The following is an 18,203-nucleotide window of genomic DNA, read 5'->3' as shown; positions in this document are numbered from 1 at the left end:
CTTTCCTTCTGAGTAGAACTTTTTTTTTAATTGACTCTATGTGGAATCCTAACCATAGCTCTCAAACTTGCTATGCATTTTCCCACACAAACCACCATCAGTTCTGACAGCCACCCACAAACTATTGTCACAATCCATCTTTGCATCAATGTGGAGAATAAAAGTGACTTAAGAGTTGAGGGGGAAGTACAGAAAAGCAAAGAATTTGCTGAAAGGGTGGCAAACAGAAGCTGTTAAGCATGGCCACAGCAGCCTCATTAATTTTGTTCACCAATTCGAGGAGGCAGGATAAAGGAGAGTTGAAGGAAGCTGAGCTGTTAAATAACAATCCTTTTATTAGTGCACTCAGCTAAATTTGATAGTCCGGCCTCTTTGGAGAGTGTGCAATTAATCCCAAGTACTTGCCAGACACAACAGGGGGGATAAGAGGCTCGTATCTACTTGGATAAATAGATACTGTGAATTTCCTGGGTTTATTGGTAGAATGTGTTACTGTCATGCCAAAAAAAAAAAAAAAAGGAAAAGCAGGGTGGGGGAAATGTTCTGATTTAAAATGAGTAAATAGGGCCACAGGGAAGAGAGATGTCTTCTCATCAACTCTGCATGAGGAGTTGCTATGTCTTTGGAGCTTTGTTACTGAGAGAATGGCAGTAACATGACATTTCTCTCCACTGGAGATGGAACAAGAGGATGTGAGACTTCAACTGCAGTGTGAGAGTTCCAGATTAAACCCAAAGAAGAAATCATTATAGGAATGTCTATTAACACCACAAATGGTTTTTAGTGGGAGTTCTTAGAATCTGCTTTTCTGGATATATTTCAAAATGGGTTGTCTATCAGAGTCTTACAGGGAACAAAATCTCAGTGAGATGATTTCATGAAAAGACTTTAACCAAAAAAACAGCTAACAATGGCTTGAGCAAGATTAGGGGAACTTGTGAGAGGTGAAGCTTCCTGTGAGGAAGCTTTCATTTGCTGTTGAGGTACCTTGGAACTAGAAATAACAAGAAGCTTTACCTCTCCTAATGAATGAGAAGAAAGGATATTAGTGGACCTCAGTGAGGTCTAGCGTCTTGGAGGAAGGGCCTTCCAGCAAGAAAGAGCCACACCACAGTCAGGACCCCAGAGCAAAAGGAATGCCTCTCTCTTCCTTACCTCTGATATCATTCTGATGTTGCCCACTCACCAAGTTCAAACAGAAGCCAGCCAGAAAAAGAGAGCAGGTGGTGCAGTCCACAGTGGGAAGATCCCAGGGCACAAGGCAATGACGAATAGATCAAGAGTAAAGTGAGACAGGAAGCAACCACAGAATAACCACAAAGGCTATATTCTTCTTTTACTACCACTGAATCATTAGAGAGCCACAGAGGATCTTAGAGACTATTTCACTCAAAGATCAAAAAAGAAAGCTAAGTCCTGAGAGAGCACTTGTCCAAAGTTACACAACCTAGATGTTAGTAGACCCTCTTTCCAATGATCTTTCTGTACATTTCCAAGAAATATAGAATAGATTATGTACCTCTGCAAGCTTGCTTTAAACCTCCATGGTTAGAAATCTTCATGGTTAGAAGTTTCTTATATTCTTCTTCTTCTTTTTTTTTTTTTTTTTTTTTTTGAGACAGTGTTACACCGTTACCCAGGCTGGAGAACAGCGGTGTGATCTCTTTTCACAGCTCACTGCAACCTCCTCCTCCCAGGTTCAAGAAATTTTTCTACCTCAGCCTCCCGAGTAGCTGACATGTGCCACCACACCCAGCTGACTTTTTTTTGGTAGAGACAAAGTTTCACCATATAGACCAGGCTGATCTCAAACTCCTGACCTCAAGTGATCCACCCATCTCAGCCTCCCAAAGTGCTGGGGTTACAGGCATGAGCCACGATGCCCAGCCAGAAATTTCTTCTATTATTCCTTAGCATCTCCAGTGACCAGGCTGTCAACATGAACATGGTTAGGGGTGGAGATGAAAAGAGTCATGGGGGTAGGCACTCATTTAACAACCGCTGGGTCCCAGGCACTTCTCTAGTATGTATTTATTTGACTAATATTTATTGAAATATGCTTTGTGTCAAGATCTATTCTAGGCATAGTGATTCGTTAATGAACAAGATAGATAAGACCCTTGACATTTTGGCGCTTACATTGTAATGAGAAAGACAATACATAAGAAAGCAAATAAGATAATTTCAAGTAGTGATAAGTGCTGGAAATAAATAATTGTAAATGACTAAGGTCAGGCAGAAATAACACTAGATAAATGAGTCAAGGAAGGTCTATTTGAGAAAGTGACAACAGAACTGGAATCCAAATTAAAATGAGACAGTCATAAAAGGAGCATGTTAGGCAAAGGGGTCAGAGAGTACAAAAGCCTCGAAATGGGAATAACCTTGGATGCTAATGGAACAAATGGAAGATTAATATTGCTGAAACCTAGTGATCCAGGGTTAGAGTGGTATGGAACAAGGAAGGAAGGATTAGGGAGAAGCTGAATCATGCTGTGTTAGTCTGTTTTCATGCTGCTGATAAAGACATGCCCAAGACTGAGCAATTTACAAAGGAAAGAAGTTTAGTGGAGAATGCACAGTTCCACATGGCTGGAGAAGCCTCACGATCATGGTGGAAGGCAAGAAGGAGCAAGGCATATCTTACATGGGTGGCGGCAGGCAAAAAGAGAGCTTGTACAAGGCAACTCCTGTTTTTAAAACCACTGGATCTCGTGAGACCCATTCACTATCACGAGAACAGCAAGGGAAAGATCTGCCCCCATAATTCAGTCACCTCCCACTGGGTCCTTCCCAAAACACATGGGAATTATGGGAGCCACAAGATGAGATTTGGGTGGAGACACAGAGCCAAACCATATCACATGTAGAGCTTTGTGGTCCCTGGTAAGGAATTTGGTTGGAAGCCATTAAAAAGTTTGAAGTAAGGAACTGATGTGATCTTCTTATCTCACTTAATCTTCACAATTCTTGAAGGACAGTGTTGTTACCTCCATTATCCAGATGAGAAAACTGAATCTCATGGGGATTAAATTAAACATACTCAAGGTCACAATGAGTAATTTATGAGCTAGTTTTCAAGTTCAGTTCTGTCTGACTCCAAAAGCCACTTCACTTCAGGCCACATTGGCATGCTGTTGTTGACATTCCACACTCTCTCTCCTGAATTTGCAGTTTGGTCCCATTAGCCTTTTCATCATCAAGGTTGATATTTAGGCTAAAGTTATCTTCTAGTTTCATTAATGAGGAGTCAGAAATCATTAGTGCATAATACTGTATGGTTCTATTTCATGACCCAATTCATGTGTCTGATGATTTCTCGCAAAGCATTAGCCCTACAAGATGGCAGATAAAATAATACAGACTCTACCAACAGAGCAGACATTTTAAAAGATACATTGTTATTATTATTTGAGACAGTCTGTCTCTGTCGCCCAGGCTGGAGTGTAATGGCACAATCTCGGCTCACTGCAGCCTCAGCCTCCCAGGTTCAAGTGATTCTCCTGCCTCAGCCTCCCGAACAGCTGGGACTACAGGCACATGCCACCACACCCGGCTTATTTTTTGCATTTTTAGAAGAGATGAGTTTTCACCGTGTTAGACAGGGTGGTCTCAATCTCCTGATCTCATGATCTGCCCACCTCGGCCTCCCAAAGTGCTGGTATTACAAGCACGAGCCACCACATCCAGCCTATTTTTAAACTTTCCTGCACAATCTTCAATCATAATTTTCATGTCATTATTTTGCAAATGTTTTTAATATGCAGATTTTTAACTCTTGTTTCTGCTCCATCTTAGGCACTGGCCGTTTAAAATAATGGCCGATGCTTCTGTCCCAGGTGCTGAAACTATTTGGCCGTGACTTTTGAACAAGAAGACAGCATAATATCCATTTTAAGAAGATTTGCACTCCTCCCATAAAAAATAAATTAAGACAGCATTATTTGCTTTATGAAAATATTTAAGGTACAGAAGCAAGTTCCACGAGGGCCTTGCTCCTCAAATCACAGCCCACCTATCAACAGCATCAGCATCACCTGGGAGCTTGCAAGAAATATAGAATCACAGTGCCCACACCAGCCTGCTGAATCAGAATCTGAATTTTAACAAGATCCCCAGGTGATTCATATGCATATTAAAGTTTGAGGAGCACTAAACTGATGCATTTTAAAGCAGCAGTTATACACCCTTGGGGAGCTTTTGAAAATCCCAATGCCCAAGATGAAATCCAGATATCATTATTTTTTAAAGCTTCTCAAATAATTTAAATATGTAGCCAAGATGTAGAGCCACTGATTTTTTAAAGAAAACTTCATATCCCTACCATAAATTGAAAGCCACTATCATCTACCATAAATAGAAATTGTACAAAAAGATTAAAGACTATCAATAATTCTCAATACATACTATTGTGTGAACTTGATAGCTACTCTCTTTTAAAAGATAGGAGTTAGGGATCTACTTCTACCACATTGAGGCATTTTTTCAATCTAATCAGAAGAATTAATAGAAAATTAAAAAGGCAAACTTTTTCACAATATGTTTTAGTATCACCAAAGCCAAATTTTGTGCTATCTAAGCCCACTCACACACTCAGTATTACAAGCATTATACTTTGGGAAACACTGACTGACCTGTTAAATAAGGAGGCTTCAGCAGCTTCTTTATTTTGGTAATTTCTCCAAACTTATCTGCACTTTAGACTCACCTGGAGTTTTTATTAAAACCTATGTTCAGACTCTATTCCCAGTTGAAGTAAATCAGAACCTTCAGGAATGGGCCCAAGTCATCAAAATTTTTCAAAATGTTCCCAGGTGGTTGTGATACACAGCCAGGATTGAGAACCACTTGGCTACTTGGTAACACTCAATTAACTATAAGAACTGGGAAAATACAATACAGCTCTCCAAAATAATCTGTCATTTGGCCATTTCACAAATTCAGACTCTTCACAATTGCTTGAGTCCACAGTGTGTGCACATCTCACTGTTGATGTTTCCAGGGGCTGATAAATCCCACCCAGCTATCCCCCACTCTGGGTTTGGAACAAGTTGAGAAATAAAATGAAGGAATTTGGCTGGTGGATATCAATTATAAGCTCTATTACTATAAAGGTGGATTGGAGAACTTCAGCTGGACCTAGGGCCAATGGATTTCCCAACCAATGAGTTTCAGTCTTTGGCCAGACACCCATGAGATAGTCTGAGACTACAGAAAACAGTTGTGCAGACTGTTGCAAGCAGACTTTTGCCTCCAAATCAAGCCTGTTGGTAAATCCAGTTAGAGATGGGCCTCTAGAACTTCCTTTGGAAGCCAGGAATGGACCGCAAACTAGTTAGGGGTCCTACAGGGAAGATGAGAGTGTAGGAAGAATTCCTGCCTCCTAGGGTCAGGTTGGTCTGAGAAGTCGGAAGGGGGGGAGGCTTATTCACACATATCGTGTGCCTTCTCGCAATTCTACAGATCAGTCAAGACCCTCATTCTCCAGTGGAAGTGCAGTAAAAGAGGAAAGTCGAGAGACGTTACCTTCCAAGTGCTTCTGAGAGATTAAGAACAAGAATTTCTAAGTTATGGCCTAATGTGGAACTACTAGAAAGAGAATATGGTTCCCCCTACATTTACCTTCTCATGACCTAGGGAATTTGTAAAAGTGGCTAAGGGAATTTTATAACCCACATGGAGGCAAACAGTCAGGTGTGCTGTACGACTAAAATACTTAAAGCAGCACGGCAAGAAAAGATCCTCCTGGTCCTCTTAGCACCTCACTGTCCTCAAAGTAGGGGTGTTGGGTGCCTCTAAAGGTATATTTCTGTCTTCATGGCCAGAGATTTTCAGCCCTGGCCTACCCATCTCTCCTAGCTGTCACACAATTCTCTAAAAGCTCTGAAATGAAAAAATAATAATAATTGTAATTGACTCAATACAGACACCAAATAGCACTTCTAAAAATAAAAAAAAGTGGAACCAAAATCAAAGTAGTTACACATTCAAAGCATTGCAACTCCTGAAGCCAGGTTCCCGGTATGAAAAGGATGTGGGCCATGCAGATCTGAGTTCAAATCCTGATGCCACCACTTTTCAGCTGAGTGATGTTGGACAAGTCACTTCCAGTTTCTGAGCTACTATTTCATCATCTATAAAATGGAGATAATAATAGTAGCGACTTCAAAACGGGGTGGTGGGAATTACTTACAATAATTTTAAGTATCTAGAACACTATTAATAAACTCTATTATTTATTTCTCTGTCATAGGGACAAGAAGAATTTTGTCTATTCTGGGACTTCTCTGAGAAACTACATCCACTTTGAGATGATGAGGCCACTCCCAGGAAGAAAGAGCTTAGCAATGTCATGCTCTCAGCTCTCTCTCTTTTCCAAAGTAGAGAAAGCATTTCACTCATTTTAGTCATCCAGTAAGAGATCCCAAAAAAAGACAGAACATCAAGAATTTGGAAGAAAGAAGGCAGGCCATCATTCACTCCCTATTCAATTTCAATACCATGAAATGTGGCTCCCCATTTTGCCTTAGTTCTCTCTCTCCATTTTCATCCTAGTCTGAAGCTAAACTTCAGCCTTCAGCGTGTTGTGATGGCAGCTGCGTAAAGGCCACTTGCCCATCTCATCAGATGGAGTTAAGTGATATCCCTGAAGCCAAGTAATAGCAACCTAATGGTGGGGGCGGGTTGATACAGGTGACCCATCCTCACTATGTCAAGTGTGTCTCCAGGGCTCTGAGAGAGGCCACAGATATTCCACAGCTGCAGAATATTTCTTGTTATTGTAAATTAATCTTGTAAATATCTGATTTCTAAGACTCTGTAAGGAAATGACCCCTGTTGCTAAATGTGTGTGCATCTTAATGTATCTGATTGTCTGGGGCATGGTGATATGCTCTGACATGGCTGTCCCAGCGAGGTCTGCAAGGGAAAGGTCATCTCCATGAGGGAAAGTACAGGGTCTTTCCCAGAGAATAAGGTCATCATAGCATCTGTCATCAAGAGAAAATGCAGGTCATCAAACAGGGAAAAGGGAAATGAGCCTTGGAAGGTAGGAGAGAGGGCTCTGCTTCTCTTAGTTTTCCTAGGGAGGAGAAGATAAAGGTGGGGCTTGAAGCCAGAAAAGAAAGGAAACTGGCTGTTTTTCTTGAAACCCTGCTGATGAGACAACTCTACTTTAAATTTGACTGTCTCCTTAAGGATCTCTTTATTGGTTTTCTGCCGTGGTCCCAGAGCTTTAGTAAAAGTCCTGTTTGGGCCAGGTGTGGTGACTCACATCTGTAATCTCAGCACTTTGGGAGGCAGAGGCAGGAGGATTGCTCATGGTCAGAAGTTCAAAACCAGCCTGGGCAACATAGCAAGACCCTCTCTTTACAAAAAGAAATTAAAATAAAAAAAAAAATTAACTGGGCATGGTGGTGCATGCCTGTAGTCTCAGCTACTTGAGAGGCAGAGACAGGAAAATCACTTGAGCCCAGGAGGTCGAGGCCACGGTGAGCTGTGATTGCTCCACTGTACTCCAGTTTGGGTGATTGAGCAAGATCCTATCCAAAGAAAATCCATCTTGTACTGGTTGATTGAAATGCTAAATAAGATTGTATTCCCAACCAAGGCCACAATAATCTTGGAATGGGAACCTCCCAGAAGGGAAAGTGAATCCAGCACAGAGCTACACCCTGTGATGCCGTCATTCTTTCCTTGAAATATTCTGTCTGTGAGAACCCTTAGATGTAATGGCTTATCTCTCTCAAGAGTGAGACAATTATCTTAGGGAGTTTTTAAATACTTCTGAGATGGATAAACTTTACCAAATTTATCCAGTGACTCTTGATCATTGGATTTCAAGATCGACCAGCCATGTGTCACTTTCCAAAGTGGTTAGAGAAGACATCAAAGAAATGCCTCTCCTCCCATTGCCCTTCCCTAACTAAACACATGTGAACACATCCTTCAGAGCCAATGTCAATTCTTTCCCAAAACTTGTGGAACAATATTTTGGTTTTCAAATACTCACAAAAACGTAACAATGTTATGACTATCATATTGATATTGGGAAAGAAAGTAGAATAGGATGGGAACTTAAAAATTCTTCCAAGTAGCAAGACCATCCTTTACCCATTAATGTCTAATTATTGCTTCTTTATTTCTTTTTCTACAGAGTAACAAACAGTCTTGCTCTTCATTTCAGAATCCTCTTTAGACTTGCAGAGAGTTCTTTTTTTATTATTATTTTATTTTTTGAGACAAAGCCTGGCTCTGTTGCCCAGGCTGGAGTGCAGTGGTGCAAACTCAGCTCCCTACAACCTCCACCTCTCAGTTTCAAGAGATTTTCATGCCTCAGCCTCTCGAGTAGCTGGGATTACAGGTGCCCACCACCACACCCTGCTAATATTTGTGTTTTTAGTAGAGGTGGGATTTCACCATGTTGGCCAGGCTGGTCTCAAACTCCTGACTTCAAATGGTCTGCCCACCTCAGCCTCCCAAAGTGCTGTGATTACAGGCATGAGCCACCGCATCTGGCCTAAATTTGCAAGGAGTTCTTAAATTGCACAGTTTTCTTCTCTAATCCACATGATTTCGGTAACTCTTACATTTCTTCTAGCATTTCTTTCTCCAGTTGTGCCTCTTTCCAAATATACTGCAAGCATCAATACTGTCTCCACCGCCCACAGATAATTTTATTGCTGGTACTCTATTTCTTTTATCTATTCTTCCTGAGTGAGAAAGACAACTTAATGGGGTGGGGGAATTCCAGATTAATTTAGATAATTTTAAATTAAAATAAATCTAAAGCAGTAATTCTTAAGGTTCTTTTTGTTTACAGCCCACTTTGAAATATCAAAACTTTCAGGAACATACTTGAAGGTATTAACAAAATCAAACCAAGTCTTTAAAAGTCAATGGTAATTGCAGTTCAATTGCTGCTGCAGTCAATGTTTTGTCCTTTCACAAAAGCATCCAGCTGGTTGTGGTGGCTCATGCCTATAATCCCGGCACTTTGCACCCCTGAAGCAGAAAGATTGCTTGAGGCCAGGAGTTTAAAACCAGCCTGGACAANAAAAAAAAAAAAAAAAAAAAAAAAAAAAAAAAAAAAAAAAAAAAAAAAAAAAAAAAAAAAAAAAAAAAAAAAAATTGAGATGGCATTCTGCTCTTCTTGCCCAAGCTGAGTGCAATGGCATGATCTCAGCTCACCACAACCTCTGCCTCCTGGGTTCAAGCGATTCTCCTGCCTCAGCCTCCCAAAATGCTGGGATTACAGGGGTGAGCCGCTGTGTCCAGCCAAACATTTTTTTAAAATAGCCAAGTGTGGTGGTGCGTACCTGTAGTCCCAACTACTCAGAAGGCTGAAATGGGGGGATCGCTTTAGCACTAGAGTTCTAGGCTGCAGTGAGCTATGATGGCACAACTGAACTCCAGCCTGGGCAGGAGAGTGAGATTCCATCTCAAAATAAAAATTAAGCAGCATTTGCATTTACCAAATTCATTATTTAGTGGCCCTTCAGCACTGGCTCTGTTTTACTAGAAACATTCACTGGCCTACCTGTGCCTTCATATCTATTCTTAAAGTAAAATTCTTGTAAAATCTGTGTTAGTAGAATTTCATCAAACCAATATTTAACTGAATCAAAGAAAGAAATAATATGAGAAAGAGCAATGATAATCACAATATACATAGTAAGAGTCATCTCTGCATTCTGCAACTTGAGAATGAGTTTGAAATGGGACACACAAATCTACCATTGATTCGGTCTCTGTTTCTTCATCCCTCTCAGAGTGTGAGCATCTCAGTTTACCTCGAATGATCTTGTGCCTGAAAACATGGGTTTTTTCATGTAACTTGATCCCTAAACACAAGCCAACTACTTCCACTGGTCCTCAATTGAATAAATATTTGTTCTTGTAAAAGTGGTAAGAATCAAAATGGAGTTGTTTGTGTTTTAAAAATAAACAAACAAAAAAAAATCCTGACGAATCGGGCCAGGGAAGGCTATGAAGAGAGGGTTCTTACACTTCTGCCCACTCCACAGGAATACACTTGTATTCCTGACAACAAAACTAGGATCAAAGACCCCACAGAAGCTGCAACCTCGTGCAAAGCCCATTGCAACCTTACACAAAAAATACTGCTGCAAAGATGTCTGCCCAGCAACTGTCTACCGAATCTCAGACCAGTACCACCCTTGTTATTGACCCTTTAGCCAAGGATGATTATCTCAAACAATTACATAGTTCTCCTGCAGTTTTCCTTTAAAAATCTTTGCCTTCCTTTACCTCGCTGAATGCACACCAAGTTGACTAGGTGTAGCATGTGTATTCCCATGGCAATGCCCTGATTAAATATCATTTTCTTTTAGAGGGCTTCTCTCTGTTTGTTATTTAGATTGACTTTTTAATGCCAAAGGATACTTCGGCTGTATACCACACACTATTTTATTAACAATTTGATAGACTTTCAATGGCAATTTTTGTTATATTCAGTTCCACCTTACTCATTAATTTGAGAACCTTATCTCTATCAAGGGAAGATTTTTAAACTCCCACTTCATTCGTGGAGAATTTAGATCAGAAATACTAATTTCTCCTTTAAGGATGGTAAATAGGTTCAAATGTTTACATGTTCCCAACATCATGATAGAGTAGGTCTTGCTGATTGAGCTGCTAACAGTTTTCTTGATGAAAATAGCAATTATCCTGACACTAATAGATTTTACATTTTACTTTTATATTATGGACATTAAACACCTTTTCTCTGATTGTCTAAAAAGCTTTTCAAAGATTGTTCAGATAATTACTCCACTCAGAAAGTAGTGATTAGTGTGGGGAATCAATGATATCTTTAAGGTTTTACCATTTGAGGTAAATGACTCCACAGTAAACTAAGTTCTTCTTAAAGACATATTGCATTCAAACATGCAAAACCTATACTTATTTGAGAGTTTTGAAACAAGCAATTCACTTAAGGTTATCTTCTTGTTGAATTTGTAATAAAGTGATTCCAGATAGTGTAAAATACAACACCATTGCAAGCGTTGTCTTTCTTTGTCACCAGCATGATGTTTACCTATACATCTTACTTCTTTCTTCCAGAAAGTTATACCCACTCCACAGTATATCCCATGCACACTCACCTGTTAGACATTGATTTTTTTATTATTGTTATTGTTATTATTTTGAGACAGAGTCTCGCTCTGTTGCCCAGGCTGGAGTGCAGTGGCGCGATCTCTACCTCCTGGGTTCAAACAATTCTCCTGCCTCAGCCTCCATAGTAGCTGGGATTACAGGCCTGTACCACCACGCCTAGCTAATTTTAGTATTTTCAGTAGAGATTGGGTTTCACTGTGTTGACCAGGCTGGTCCCAAACTCCTGACCTCAAGTGATCCACCTGCCTCAGCTTCCCAAAGTGCTGGGATTACAGGCGTGAGCCACCGTGCCCAGACTGATAGACATTAATTTATAGTATGAGTCTTTAACTGTAGCTGAAATAAAATTATATCCATCGTTTCCAATTTGGGGGAAGATCTAAGAAGTTTTCCTTGGCATACCAGCTGAAAAACACTGGGTTAGATATTGCTATAAATGTCCTAGAAATTAGAAGTCATTTATAATATAAATCAGTTAATGGCAAGAAAAGTTGAAAAAAGCCCTCGTTAAGAAATGGAAAGTCCTGGGTTCTAATTGTAGCCCTGCCATTAACTGCCTGAATGAAGTAACTAAATTCTTTCTTTGTTGAGTTTCTCCATCTATAAAATGAGGAGGTTGAATCTAGATAGATCCATGTATATGTAGGAATTTAGGACATGATCAAAATGGATTGCAAATTCATTATAAATTTATTTAAACATAAGAAGGGAAATATGCCAAAGGAAAGTAGAAGAGACATTTTTTATCATACTGAGTGTAGGTATGGTAAACTGAGTCACAATCAAATTTTTTTTTAAAAAAGAGTTTATTTGAGCAAACAGCAGTTAATGAATTGGACAACCCCAAACCAGAAGTGGTTTGGCAGTTCTGCCAAGGGAATGGAAGTGGGGAAGGTTTTATAGAAGAAACACAGAAGTAAAGCAAAGAAAATATTTGATTGTTTACAGTACACAGTTGTCTTATTTGGTTTATACTGTTGAAAAGTCTATAGTTATATAAGTTTGTTGGCTGCTTCTACTTGGTTGAGCTTCAGTTCTGTTATTCTTTAATACAGTCTTTTATAAGAAATAGCTCAAGTTAAGTTTCATTTATATTTGCAAATCAAACAAGGTTAAGGTCACTTATTGAGACCAAACTGGCTTTGTTTGCTCAGTAATTCTTCCCACCTGGTTTTCTTTTTAATTTACTTTAACAGTGGCTTTCCTTAGCATAACACCAAAAACCAAGGAGGAAAAGGAATGAAAAGACTAGCAGACCTAATTATATAAACTCTTCATGATAAAAGACATTGTCAATATATTTAAAACAAGCATACTGTAAAAAACACAAACACATATACAAAATACTGAGTTGATACATGTATTAGCCCATACTCATGCTGCTATGAAGAAATACCCAATACTGAGTAATTTATAAAGGAAAGAGGTTTAAGTGACTCACATGGTTCAGCATGGCTGGGGAGGCCTGAGGCAACTTACAATTATGGTGGAAGGAGAAGCAAATATGTCCTTCTTCACATGACGGCAGCAAAAAGAAGTGCAAGCAAAAGGGGGTAAATGCCCCTTATAAATCCATCAGACCCCGTAAGAACTCACTCACTATCACAAGAACATCATGAGGATAACGGCCCACATGATTCAATTACCTCCCACCAGGTCCCTCCCACAATACATCGGGTTTATAGGAACTACAATTCAAGATGAGATTTGGGTAGGGACACAGCCAAACCATATCAGTACTCAATCTATAAAGAGTAGTTACAAATAAAAAAGAAAAAGAACACCCCTGTAAAAATTTGCAAAGAATATGAAGATGCAATTTATAAAATAAGAACCACCAATGATTATAAACATCTGAAAACATACAAAAAGCTTATTATTACTTAAAGAGATACAAACTAAAACAACATGAGGTTATTCCATCTTGCCAGATGTGACTAAAACACAGTGTGAGTGAGCGTGTGGGGAAATGTGCACACTCATACATACTACCAGTAGTTTAAATTCATATAAACTTTTTAGAAGGGAAGTTAGCAATAGCTATTAATACACCTAACATTTGACTCAGCAATCCTAGTTCTAGGTATTTATCATGTTTTGAATTGTTGACAAACCACACAAATATATTTGAACAAAGATATTGCAGCCTTGTTTGATAATAGTAAATTATTGGAACTGTTCTAAATGCCCATCAATAAGAAACGTGTTAAGTTATTGTACCTCCATAAAATAGAACATTATGCAGCTATCTGAAAATGAGCTACATTTGTATGTACTCACAGCTAAGATATCTACCTTAGATTTTATATATGCATTTTATTGCACTTTAGGTTCTGGGGTATATGTGCAGAACAAGTTGGATTTTTGCATAGGTACATACATGACAATGTGGTTTGCTGCCTCCATCCCCCCCGTCACCTATATCTGGCATTTCTCCCCATGTTATCCCTCCCCAACCTCCCTACCTGCCTCTGTCCCTCCCCTATTCCCCCCAACAGACCCCAGTGTGTGATGCTCCCCTCCCTGTGTCCCTGTGTTCTCATTGTTCAACAACCGCCTATGAGTGAGAACATGCGGTATTTGATTTTCTGTTCTTTCTACCTTAGATTTTTAAGTGAAAATAGCATGCATGGTATAATTTCATCTTGTTTTAAAAGAATTTTTACTATCTAAATTGTAAATATCTGATTTGGTGAATTTTTTTCAATGATTATTGATATGGTTTGGATCTGTGTTCACACTCAAATATCATGTTGGATTCCTCAGTGTTGAAGGTGGGAGGTGGTGATTGGTAGGAGGTGATTGGATCTTTCAAATGGTTTAGCACCATCCCCTTGGTGCTATTCTCATGATAGTGAATGAGTTACTTATCATGAGATCTGTTTAAGAGTGTGTAGCACCTCCCCACTCTCTCTCTTCCACCTGCTTCCTCCAGCCATGTAAGACATGCTGGCTTCCACTTCATCTTCTGCTGTGATTGTAAGTTTCCTGAGGCCTCCCCAGAGGCAGAAGCCACTGTTCTTTCTATACAGTGAGGCAATTAAACCTCTTTATAAATTACCCAGTCTCAGATATTTCTTTATAACAGTTCAAGAATGAACTAATACAATTATACATAAATTTCATTATCAGAAAACATTTACACTTCGTAAAATAAAACAAAAGGGTTTTCTTAAGATGATTTATGCGTAAGAATGAAGAGGAAGGTATTGAATCCTGGAATAAGTTCACATTACTCGGAATACAAAATTTTTTTTCTGCAAACCTTTTTTTCTGCAGACCTTAAGCCCAGTACTTAGTAGTTGTACTCATTAAATAGTTTGGGGATGAATAGATAAATAAATCATGGATGGATGGATAGATGGATGGATGGATAATGAGGTCACAAAGGTAGTTTGCTGTTGCTGTTGTTTTAATTAGTAACCTAAATAATTCAAGATTGAAAGTGACCCTGAAGTAGCTGGTCCTCCAAAAATGTCAAGTTTATTGGCCATGATGCCTTTTGGGAGCCTGGTCCTTACACACAAAGATCTGATGAAGGATCCAGATGATGTGAACAGACAAGGCTTACAGCAGCTCTGTTTAGCTTAAGGCAAAACTCAGCCAGTTGCAGTGGCTCATGCCTGTAATCCCAGCACTTTGAGAGGCCGAGGCAGGCGGATCACCTGAGGTTGGGAGTTCAACACCAGCCTGACCAGCATGGAGAAACCCATCTCTACTAAAAACAAAAAATTAGCCAGGCTTGGTGGCACATGCTTGTAATCCCAGCTACTTGGGAGGCTGAGGCAGGAGAACCCCTCAAACCTGAGAGGTGGAAGCTGCAGTGAACGGAGATCCCACCATTGCACTCCAGCCTGGGCAACAGGAGTGAATCTCCAACAACAACAACAAAAAGACAATGAGAACACATGGACACAGGGAGGGGAGCATCACACACTGGGGTCTGTCGGGGGGTAAGAGGGGAGAGACAGCAGGGGGTGGGGAGTTGGGGAGAGATAGCATGGGGAGAAATGCCAGATATAGGTGAAGGGGAGGAAGGCAGCACATCACACTGCCACGTGTGTACCTATGCAACAATCTTGCATGTTTTTCACATGTACCCCAAAACCTAAAATGCAATAAAAAAAAAGAACTCTCCCATGTTCCAAGTAATCCCTAAGTTCAGTGTTTGATGATTATAGAGCCAGCCTTCTGTGATTTATTCTTGTAGACATGAAGGAAATGTAGAAATGAATCAAGGAGATAGAAGGAGACCTTATGATATGAGAGATCCTGCTTGGGGAGGCAACATTGTTTTTGAAAGATTAACTTTTTCTTTTGGTTTACATATATACTGCTGTCCCTAAGTCCAGAAAAGGCTAAACTATAAAATAATCCAAATACACCCCTGCCTCACCATCTGATAGACACAGAAAGAGCCACCTTGAAAATGTTCCATTCATTCCAATGTCTTAAATTTTCCATGTCTTGCCTCCATGTGTTCACACAGTTCCCCTCTTCAATGTTTCTGAGAGTCTCTGTGTGCATTTCATGCATCTTCAGCTGGCCATCTGTCTCCTCCACGTGGAGTCCTCCTCATTCTTCCGCTCTTGTCCCAGGTCTTCCTTGTTGACATCTCCTGATTATGAAGAATTTCAGAGGATCTCATTGCTGCCGTTCCCACCACAAGCCACCATTAAAAGTCCACTGAGGGGCTAAAGCACTGCCACATTCTAAGAAGAGGTAGAAACAGGTCCCTCTTCCAGGCTGGGTCACCTTGACACACGTCTGGAAAACAAAGGATAAATTTTATGACTATGAATAGGCAGTTCCTAGAAGAAGAAACCTGGATGGTGAATAAGAATAAAAAGCATATCTTAGTTCACTAAAAATCAAGAATGGGACTGAAAATATCAACAATTTTTACACCTATCAGATTTATAATCATTAAAAGAAACCGACAACCTCAAGTGTTGGGCGGATATGAAAAAGACAAGGGTATTTGGTAGGAGTGAAAATGGTTACACCCACTATGAAGAGAAACTGGGAAATATATTCTTAAATTGGTGATACATTACCTCAACCAAATGATTCTATTTCCAAGTATGTGCTCCAGGAAAAAATTCTCACACACATGCTCAAAGAGATGAATATGACAGTGTTTCTTGCATGATGGATGCATCAGCAAAAAGAAATTGGAAGCAATCTATATGTCCATCAATAGGAGAATGAATAAACAAATGAAATATGGCTGGGCATGGTGGCTCATGTTTGTAATCTCAGCACTCTGGGATGCTGAGGCAGTGGATCACTTGAGGTCAGGAGTTCAAGACTAGCCTGGCCATCATGGTGAAAACCCATCTCTACTAAAAATAGAAGAAAAAAAATAGAAGGGTGTGGTGGTGTGTGCCTATAGTCCCAGCTGTTCCAGATGCTGGGACAGGAGAAGCACTTGAACCAGAAGGCAGAGGGTGCAGTGAGCTGAGATCACACCACTGTACTCCTGCCTGGGTGATGAAGAGATACTCTGTCTCAGAGAGAAATAGAGAGAGAGAGAGAGAGAGAGAGAGAGAGAGAGAGAATACTAGAACACAAAGCAAATGAATAAACTAAAGCCATATGTGTCACCATGGATGGAAGGGAATATTGAAAGTTGAAGCCCATGCACGGTATGATTCCATTTATATAGTTTCCATGCATGCATATATACATTTATAGAAATGTATATAAACATGAACAAAAACGTGAAATTCCAAATTTTTGATAGTGGTTATTTCTTGGACAAGAGGGAGAAATAAGAAAGGGACAAACACAAGAGATTGCAACTCTATGTGATGGGTTTTATTACTTTAGAAAATTCTGAAACACACAAGGCAAAGTGTCAAGATATTTTACAGATGAATGTCCTTCCTGATATCTCCTATGGGTTTCTGGGCACTTAAAATATTTTATAATGATATGGCAGATACACCATAAAGTAACCCCAAAGTAAGTCATGTTCTTACATAATTCCTCCCCTTAAGCACAAGTAGAACCTGATTCAAACCAATAGAATGTGGCAAAGGTGATGGACGTCGCTCCCGTGATTATTTTACGTTATATAATTTTCTGTCTTAATCGACTAGAGAGATTGATTCTTACAGCCTTGGAGAAACAAACTGTCTTGTTGTGAAAAGGCCAGAAGGCAGAAAACTATGAGTGGCCTTCTAAGACCTAAGAGCCATCACCAGCTAACACTCAACAAGAAGCATGACTCTCACACAGTCACAAGGAAATGAATTCTGGTAGCAACCTGACTGAGTTGGGGATTTGGGATGGAATTTTTCCCCAGTCAAGACTCCAGATGAGAACACAGACCAGGGACTGCCAACCCTTTGATTGCAGGCTTCACATATATTAGCAGACGACCCAGGTAGGCTGTGCCTGTATTCCTGTTCCACAGAAACTGAGATCATAAATGTGTGTTGTTTTAAGTCACTAGCTGTGTGGTAATTTGTTATCCAACAGTAGAAAACTAATACAAATAAAATATTTTTGAAGACAAACAGGAGTTGAGAAGAAAAACATAAACGTTTGATGTCATGGTATTCAAGTTTCAGGTGGGAGGAAGCAATTTCTGGAATAAATGCTCCCAAGCCTAAGACCAAGGTTGACAGAGAGACATCTCCTTCAGCTTTAGTAGTTTTCAAGCAGTGGGCAGATCAGAAGCTGGATGCTAGAAAATTGAGAAGTAAGTAGGAGAGAAGAGCTGGGACCATCAGCCAAGAAGTTTATCAAGAAGGAAGGTTAAAAGAAAAACCTACTCATTGCATGTGGCTATAAGGCTAGGGGAGTTTCACTGATTTTTATAAACCAGGAGAAACTGAAACATGTTTGCTTGGGTACCTCCAATGTTCTTATTCATAACAGAATGTTTTAGTTCAATGGCTGTCAACCCGGTCTGCACATTATAATTACCTGAGGAATTTTCAAATAGTCCCCATACACAGCACATCCATGCAATTGAAAACTATTCTGCAATAAAAAGGAACAAAATACCAATATAAATATAGTACATTTACAACAACAGGGATAGAGCTAGAGAT

Source organism: Cebus imitator, unplaced genomic scaffold (assembly GCF_001604975.1).
Source record: "Cebus imitator isolate Cc_AM_T3 unplaced genomic scaffold, Cebus_imitator-1.0 Scaffold85, whole genome shotgun sequence".
Taxonomy (NCBI): Eukaryota; Metazoa; Chordata; class Mammalia; order Primates; family Cebidae; genus Cebus; species Cebus imitator.
This window is presented reverse-complemented; position numbering follows the sequence as displayed.